The following is a 9,838-nucleotide window of genomic DNA, read 5'->3' as shown; positions in this document are numbered from 1 at the left end:
TGGCGAGATGTTCTGCTCCTGGACTAGCTGGTTGGATCTATTCTCTACACTCTCCCCTGCAGGGATTGCAGCTGCAGGATTACACCTCAGGTGTGTATACCAGGCCTGAGCTGTGCCTAGAGAGGATAAGGTGAAGTAGGAGGAAGAGGAAGCTGTCCACACACACTCCCGGGACCTGGGCTAGGACTGGGTCTGGGGGCTCCCTGAACTCGGCAGAAAATCCTGCTTGGTGGGCGGGGTGGGGGAGGCACTGCAGAGTGATGGGGGGTGGCCCAAGTGGCTGGGAGAGGGTCCGCCCCACTCTGCGCCTGGGCTGGGACTGGTCCCGCTGGCGCAGGGTAGCAGGAAGTTCTCCACACACTCACCGGACCTGGGCTAGGACTGGTTCTCTCACTCCCCTATTTCTAACCAACAAAGCCACACTAATTAAAACCAAGTGAACAAGATAAATTGTTCATCATTCTCCCTAGAGATTTTAGGATTGGGCAGTTGTATACAGAGATACTGGGGGGATAGCTACTGTAACACAACCATCCTCTCCAATTTTATACATTCGCTCCTAGATAACCTCAACATTCATCTGAATGGAAGTGAAAAAGAAGAGAGATTAAAGAATATTCAAATAAATACTTTTGTTTAATAAGAACAAAAGTTTCAACCTTATTTATTTATTGAAACAGCATTTTCAGAGTGTAGGACAATAATGCATGTGTATAATTTGTAGTGAGCAAATAAGGATAATTACCATTTCTCTCAAACATGAGTCATTCTATGTGTTTGAAACTATTAGATTCTTCTTTTTTAGTTAAAGTCTAACATAGATTATTGTAGACTACTCAGACCTTGCTAGCCAAGAGAACACTAGAACTAATTCCTTCTGATCCTACTGTGTTTTGTTGCACCTCATGTAAACTGTGTCTGTCCATTGTACTCCTTGCAATTTACAGTCGCTGGTGAACACTACTCCACGCGATTGATTTTTTTTTCACAAATAAATGATAACAGATGGTGCTTTCCTTCTATGCATGGCTTAGTTCCTCTAACAAGAGGTCCTCCGGATCCATCCATTTTGACAAATTGAAAGGAAGAATTTTGTTGAAATAACCATACTATCCAAAGTGATCTATGGATTCAAAGCAATACCCAGTAAAATTACATTATTCCACCAACATAGAAAAAAATTCCTAGAATGTATATGAAAGTATAAAGAACCAAAATAGCTGAAGTAATTCTGAGAAAAAAGACAAAGCTGGAGACATCACCAAGCCTGAATCCAAACAGACTAAACTCTTTTATTTAAAGGAAGACTTTAGTGGCACTGAAATTTGATAATTCCATCCTTATACATCTAAAGATACTTAGCAGAGTTAAAGGAATTGACTTGCTTCTTATCAGGGAAACTACTTTGTTCCTCTCTCAATACTTAGAAAAGTAGCATCGTTAATAGGCTAAGTTTTAAAGTAAAAATTTATATTGAGGCTTAACATTAAAAGTAAGTAATCAAAATACAAATGGAAACACATTTCTTTCAACTATTGAAATTTAATGAATAAAAACACAACTTGCTGGTGATACCTGGCACTGAAAGGTGATCCATCCAGTAAACAGAATCGGTGAGGTGCCACTGGCACCAGCCAGCAAGAGCTGACTGTGTATGGTGTTTCCTAATTCTTTATCCATTGATATTTTTTGGCAGCTTAAAATTGATAATGATGGGAGTACAGATGTTCCTTGACTTACAATGAAATTGCATCTGGATACTTCTATCATAAGCTGAAAATAGTAAATCAAAAATGGATTTCATTCACTTAACCTACTGAACACCACTGGTCAGCCTTGCCTACCTCAAGTGTGAGGAAAATTTTAGCTACAGTTAGATGAAACCATCTAATACAGACTGTTTTACAGCAAACTGTTCACTGTATCTTGCTGTTTATTGTATATATGGCATTGAAGTGAAGAATAGAATGGTTGCATGAGTATTCTCACACACCAACAGAATTTGAAAACTGTATTTACACCAAGGAAATTGGAAAATTTCATCAGGACTTTTCAACTCTTCTCCTGCTGCACCCAGTCAACTTATAAATGTTTATCAGCATATCATGGTATAAATCATGGTATATATTCAACTATAGTCATAATTGAGTCTGACTTTAAAATATAAATTATATTTGTCTGTGATATGTCATTATATAATAGCATAGGAGAACAAGAAAATAGGTACAAGCAGCAATAGTTCAAACACAGGCAGCATTCTCAGATGAAGGACCCCAGAGGATATGACTTCATTTATTGACAATACAGCTTGTCACCTAGACTGTCTAACCAGCAATAGAGAGACCAGGCCCGAACGACAGATCTGAGAGGCCCAAGATCTGAAGATGGCAGGCAGCTGTCGTTTCTTAAACCTCTCTTTTAAACATCTGGTACTTAACACAGGATACTGAGCCCAAAGTGTTGATTCACTTCCACACAAGGCTTTCAGGCTTACCACATAAACCATGAACTGTAGAGCAAAGTCTTCAGAGGCACAGATCCTTTGTGTATCCAGCAGAGGTGCTTACAAGATTGAGAGTGGAGGTGCTTCCCTAATGAGGGAGTAAGTGAACATTCTTATATAATGATTTTCAGTAAACAAAAGAAAGCCAGTGTAGTATAGGGTCTTTTAGCAAAAGCAAACAAAAACAAAAAAGAAATGGGTTCTGGTATTTGCTTGTAATGTTTTATAAACTGGTTGGGGATAGATAACATTTGCTTTTCATTAAAGACAAAGATAATGAGGAATTTCATTTTAAGTAAGATCAAGGTAATCCAGACATTTAGTGTTATTAGGACATCCTTCATTTCTCAACAACACCCCCACATACATACCAAAAATTCACTTGTAAAATTAAAGGACAAAAATTGATACAGATCTAAATGATCTTGTCTGCTCTTACATACATTAAAGCCAAATTTCCAAAAGGGAAATAAAAAGAGAAGTATACAAACAAAATTTATAAGCTCTTGGAGTACAGCCATGAAATATTATTGAGATTAGAAGGGTGAAACCATGGTCACACTCTTAAGAAGCTCTTCTTGCCTGTAACCAGATGTGAATCATAACATCTCCATGGTGATGAGCAGGCAGATGCCCAGTGGTATGTTCCTGTCTATATTAGAGAGTGAGAATTTCAATGGTTTATTGATTCCAAGTTTTAAACTTAGATTTTTATCTAAGATGAATCTCTCTCATGAACTCTGAATAGTGTAGCCTGACATTTTGTTGAGCTATTCTGAAGGGTTCCTTTGCTTTGCTACGGCAAATGTTTCTGTTGTCTTTCCTTCATCGTCTTTCTTTTCTGCATTTCCAGTGTATCCAGGAAGTGAAAAATGTAACTCTAAAGTAAATTAAAAGCTAATTTTCTGTGCCTTGCATTCCAACATAGGCTGTATCCCCATTAATTTTTAAGTCATATTAAACAAAGTAACTTTTTATCCCTCAAAATAATTCAGTTAGAAGTCAGCCAATAGTTCTTGGATGATATTTTCGACTTGTGTTATTCTTTTATGGCAAAGTTAATTCAATGTTAATACTTAATACCAAATAAAACCATGTTATACACAGGCAAAGAAAGATTTTCTAAAGAACACTGAAACAAAACAGCAAAATCCTATCATGACAGAACTGCGTGTGCTGATTTAATACACATAGTCAAGAAAATGTTGGTGTTCATGAGGAACATGAGAGCATTTTTTTGAAGAAAGACATTAGGATCTGTAAGAGTGGAACTGATTTTAATTATAAAACATCTGAAGCCACAAGATCCTTCCTAGGAAAAGGAGTTACCACCTTTTTTCTCCTCCAGTTTTCCTTTGCAGCTACAACTACCATATGTAACCAATATTTCAGAAATGTTTAAAATTTTATTAAAGAGCACGCTCGGGTGTGTGTGAATGCTCATGTACTGCTTATTAAAACATAAAATAGAATAACTTTTCTGGGATGTAACTGAATAGTATGAAAGAAGAGCTTAAAATTATCAAATATTTGTTCTAGTATTCTTCCATTATCAACTGACTCTAAAAATAATTAGTTATGATAGCAAACAAAACAAATAATAACTAACAGAAAGAGAATGATTATACAAATAAATGTGTATTAACAAGTATATCACATAGTGTTGTGTTTTTAAGTATTATCTTTTAGCAAGATACTTAAACTTTTTGATGATAGAGCCACGCTATTATTTTAAGTGAAAAAAAAAACCCACAGATAAAAAATAACTTATAGGGGGACAGGGGAGACAGTTCAGCAGTCTAAGAACCTGCCTGGCAAGTGCAAGGACCCAAGTTTGATCCTCTGCACCGAGCCAGCTACTGAAACAGGGCATGGTGGCACACACGTATAATCCCAGCACTGGGGAGGTGAGACAGGAGGATCATTACAAGTCTGAGCTACATGGCAAGATTGATCCTATACTAAAGAAAGGAAGGAAGGAGGAAAAAAGGAAGGAAGGAAGGAAGGAAGGAAGGAAGGAAGGAAGGAAGGAAGGAAGACAAACTGCATATATAGTACATTTTCAATATATACATATGCATGGAAACACATACAAATAGACATATGAGACCAGGCACTGGGAGAGATATGCCACAGTGCTAAATGGTTCCTTAGGGTAGCAAAGAGGAAGAACGGTGGATTCAAGGATGAATAACAAAACTCCACTGTAGTGGAATTTCGTATGTGGTTCTCAAATTTTGTGACTATTCACTTTTTATAACCCCCATATACTGCTCATCTCTATTCCAAGTTTAGAGCATATCTTCTTCATGTAGTGCCATTTGAAGAACACACACTTCTTTAGGCAGTGGAGTTTTGCTATCTACTTTACATTTTCTTTCTTTCCTTTCTATTCTTTTTTTTTTCAGAATTGTTTCCATCCATCTTAGGTGCTACAGATATTGTCCTATGTTTTCTAAATGGTTCATAGTTTTGCATTTTAATTCTTAAAATTTATTTTCATGTATGAATGCAATTTTCCATGTACCTTGCCAATTATTCTAGCAGTCCTTTCTGAAAAGTCCTGGCTGATCCACTATACAATCTCAGAATCTCTGCTTTCTTTCTTCTTTCTTTCTTCTTTCTTTCTTTCTTTCTTTCTTTCTTTCTTTCTTTCTTTCTTTCTTTCTTTCTTCTTCTTCTTCTTTTTTTTTTTTGAAAGCCAAATCTTTTATGGGGGCAATGGGCCTCAGGGTGGGCCAGGGGCCATCACTGTACAGCTCGTTCATGGGCGCTGCCACCAGCGTCCTGAGGCTTCATCACATCTGGAAGCTCCGGAGAGCCAGAGAAGGGCTCAATGCACAGGGCCTCAAAGGTGTCGTCTGCCCGGAAAGCCAGCCCCACTGTGGCTGGGGCCTGTGGCCTTGCTGTCTGGCTGGTAAAGCCACACTCGCCCAGTGTTTTGCCATCATCTAGAAGCTGGTCATCCTTGTACAGCCTCTGCTCATCCGGCGGCCGCTTGAGGATGCCCTCGATGATGCCCTTCAGCTCGAACACGGTGCTTGACTCCTTGGCGTCCGCGAAGATGGTGGTCTTGTGGCGCCGGATCATGAGGAACATGTCCTAGTGGCGACTGGCCCGCGTCAGTGCCCGAAGGCAGCTCCCTGCAGGGCGCGAGACCCACGGACCCACGGCTCCCACCGCCCCGGGCCTGGCTGCCCCTCCCCCTGTGCCCCTCAGGTTTCTTTTTCATTATTGTTTTATTTGTTTTCTTACTTTATTCTTTTTTATTTTTTAAAAGAGAATAAAAGTATTTAGAAACAATAAAGAATTTAACTAAACAAAAAATTGGAATTCTTCAGTAATTAATATATTTTATATTATTGTCTTCAAGTTAGTTGTTCACATTACCAGATATAAGCATGCAAAATTGGTCAAAAAGTTATAAAAAAAATTAAAACGGAGAGAGGAAAGAATTTTAGTCATCAACTGCTTCTTTTGCTGGACCAGCAGAAATCACCACTGCAACTACCCAAGCTATCCTTGGGTAAAGGATACATAAATACACATTTTTCCTTTCTTCTTTCTTCCTTCATTTTCCTCATCCTTGTTCCTTTCCTTTGAACAGATGCACTTCCTTTCACAGTATAGATTGTACCTTTCAGATTTTATTTACTCTTTCGGTTTCTTGCACTAGTGAGATGATACAATGTTTACACATTCAGGTCTGATTTATTTACTTATAAGTATGGTCTCTAGCTGCATCCATTTACCTATGAGAGCTTCAAGTTTATTTTTTTATAGCTGAGTAAATACTCCATTATATAAAAATACCACAACTTTTTATCCATTCCTCAGTTCATGAACATTTTGGTTGTTTCCAAGATTTAGTTTTGACAAATTGTGCTGTTATAAACATTAGCGCATAAACATAGTATCTCTGTGGTCTGATGTTTTCAATTCTTCTGAAAAATACCCATGGAGGAAAAGCTGTGTTGAATGGACCGCTAATCCTAGATTTTTTGGTAATCTTCACACTGATTTCCCTAGCAATTGTACCAGTCTACATGTCCACCAACCACAGAGAAGGGCTCCTTTTCCCCCACAGCCTCTCTAGCATTTGTTATTGATTTTTGGGAACCTGATTTTTAAAAATTCTTTCTATGTTCTAGATAGAAGTTTGTTTCTGAGGGACAATCAACTAACATTTTCCCCATATCGTAGGTTTTCTTTTAACTCTATTGGTGATTTTTTTACGTTATGCAAAGACTTTTCAAACAAATGAGATTCCAGTTGTTGATTCTTTGAAGTATTTCCTATGCAGTTTGGTTTTTGTTTATGAACTGTTTATCCCTGCATCTTCAAGATTTCTACCTACTTTCTCCTCCAGTAGATTTAGTGTTTCTATTTTAATATTTAAATCTTTAATCTATTTTGACTTTAGTCTAGTGCATGATGATAAATATATCTTGGCTATTCATTTGGTAGCTCTTTATTGACTGATTTACCACTGGACCAGAGTGAAATTGCTTTAATTATTACAGTTGTGATGCTGCTGTTTTGTTTGCATAGTAAGGCTTCATCCTACTCTCCTTCAAGAGTGCTTTGCTTATGTTAGCCCTCAATAGTACTGTAAATTTTGCAATAATTTTTAAGTTTTTCAAACTATTTGGAGTTTTACATGAAGTACTATTTTCAATTACATATACACAGAGAAAATTAACTTCTTTTTAATACTGAAAATTCAGCCTATGCACATGATATATATTATATCCCTTCATTTATTTATTTCACTTAAAATAAAGTCTCCTAATTTTTTCCTCATAAACATATACTTTATGAGGTATATTTTCACTCATTTTCATTTTCTTTCGTTTTATAGGTAGATTTAATTTTTTTAAGAGAGTACAAAATACTCTTAAAACAGAAAACTTGCAAGTGATACAGAATTTCACATAACAAAGTAGTCTGAGTTTCACAGTATTTCTTGTAATGCAGTGTGGTCTTCCAACCAGTTGTTCATATTATCAGAAACATGCATGCAAATTGGAAGAAGAAACACAAAAGAAATATATATGAAATTAAGAAGAGAAAAAGGGCAAACAATTGAAAAAGGAGACAAAACAGATTAAGCATTAACTGCTCCTTTCCATAGACCTACAGAAATCCACAGTACAGTTGTCCAAACCATCCTGCTTACATACATAGATATATCTCTTTCCCCCACTCCATCTCCTGTCCTTCTCCACAACTCAGTAATTCCTTCCTTTTGAACAGGTTCATTCCCTTTCCCCAGTATCTATTGTATACGTCAGAATTTATTTTCTCTCCGGTTCTCACCCTAAGGAGACAATATGATGTTTGCACATGTGGGTCTGATTTATTTCACTTAAGAGTATGGTCTCTAGTTGCATCTATTTATTCATAAAAGCTTCAAATTTATCCCTTTTATAGTTGAATAATACTCAATTATGTAAAAATACCACATCCTCTTTATCCATTCCTCAGCTGATAGGTGTTTGGGTTGTTTCCAAGATTTAGCTATGACAAATTGTGCTGCTATAAACATGAGTACACATATATTGCTGTGGTATGATGTTTTCAGTTCTTCTGGAAAAATTACTTAGGAGGAAAATAACTGCGTTGAATGGGATACAGATAGATCATTTAAAAAATTGTACTTTAAAGCATTTTCTTATTATTTTTACTCTTTTTTTTTTGTACTGGGATTGAACTCAGTACTTTATGCTTATGTCCCCAGACCCAGGATTTTAGCATTTTCTTCTTCTTCATTGTCTGAGTCTGAGTCTGCGTCTCTATCTGCATCTAGGCCTTCATCTTTGTCTTCACCTTCACCTTCATCTTTATGTATTTATTTGATACAGGGTTTCACTACACAGTTCACTTGTAGTTATCGTCCTGTCTCAGGCTCCCCAGAGCTGGAATTACATACAGCGTGTGCCATTACACCAAGTTCCACAGGGTTCCATGGTTGCCAGGGCATATAGTACCAGAGATCAAACTTGGGTCCTTGTGCTTGTCAGGCAGGCACTTAGACAGCTGAGCTAACTACTCTCCCCAAGATTTTCTGATTTTTTTTTTCAGTACTGGGAACTGAACTCAGGACCCTGTGCTTGCCAGGCAAGTGCTTATTCTACTGAGCTATCTCCCTAGCCCTTTTTCTGATTATTAAAGCCTATACATATTAAAATTTTTTGTTCCCAATTTCACTAAGCTCTATCAATTTAGTTGTCACTTATTTTGAGTCTTTAATGTAGATAATTATGACAAATGGTCATTTTACTTCATTTTTTCCTATACCTTTCTCCTTTGCTTAAATTATCCTGCCCTTAAAAAAAAATTATCCTGCTCTTGTAGGAGCACAGCAAAACAAGAGTAGAATGGAAGACAGTGGGTGGTCTTACCCATTTTTCACCTTGAGGGCAGGATTTCAGTGTGTCACCATCAGGTCTGATATTTACTGGAGGCCTTTATCATTTTGATGAACTTTTAAGGACATTCTCTTTCATTGGTATTTGGGTAAAAACTTCTTTATAATCAATAATAGGCACAATTTGTCAGATTATTTTTCAGCTAACATAATAGATTTGTTTTTCTGTTGGTATTTACCTATCCATAATTTGGACTTCCTTAAACCTTAGGAGTATTTCTTTATAAATCAGTGAAATAAATTGAAAATTAATAAAATATTTTTTTCTCAAAGAAGGCAGCAATGACCATGCTATGACTAGTAAATCTGGAGTAATCAGGAAGCCACCATCTTGCAACCGCAGGGACTGCTTTTGACTCTTCCTGTTGGAGTCCATGGCCCAAAGTTTTCTGAAATGGGATTCACTGACCTGGCTCATCATCTTGTTACTTTGGTTCCCATTGTGCAAAAGGTTATGAAAGCCTATGGAGGGCAAAATTTAAATTTCCCGAGTGATCTGAAATCTTTCATAACATTTATCATTGGCCCCTTTTTATTGCTGTCTTCCCATCCTCAGCAGAAGTGTGAAGAGCGACTTGTATGCCATAACAATTTTGAAAAAATAGTTGAATGAGATTTACTTTAATTTAGTATGATTTGAAATTTAGATAAACTCAGGACCATAGTTTGGTTTTCTTCCATTGTTCAGCATATAGGAATTAAATTCACTTTTGATTCATAAGTGCTGGATATCAATGAACTTATGTGTATATGAAAGTATATCACTTTTTTCTTCTTTTATAACTCCAGGCCATTTGCATTAAAAACAAATGCAATCACTAAGCAGACATTTAAAAGATTGTTTTGTATGTTCATGTATGTGCATTCCCCAAGTAAATGTGGAATTGAATATAACTTTTTATTAT

General features: G+C 36.7%; 1 pseudogene; it reads right to left on the bottom strand.

Moving 5' to 3' along the window:
* Window positions 1–5,251: 5,251 nt before the first annotated feature.
* On the bottom strand, window positions 5,252–5,602 carry LOC101584447 (annotated as a pseudogene).
* Between the last annotated feature and the right edge of the window lie 4,236 nt (window positions 5,603–9,838).

This window comes from Octodon degus, unplaced genomic scaffold, assembly GCF_000260255.1.
Source record: "Octodon degus isolate 3935 unplaced genomic scaffold, OctDeg1.0 scaffold00002, whole genome shotgun sequence".
In the NCBI taxonomy this organism is placed as follows: Eukaryota; Metazoa; Chordata; class Mammalia; order Rodentia; family Octodontidae; genus Octodon; species Octodon degus.
This window is presented reverse-complemented; position numbering and strand designations above follow the sequence as displayed.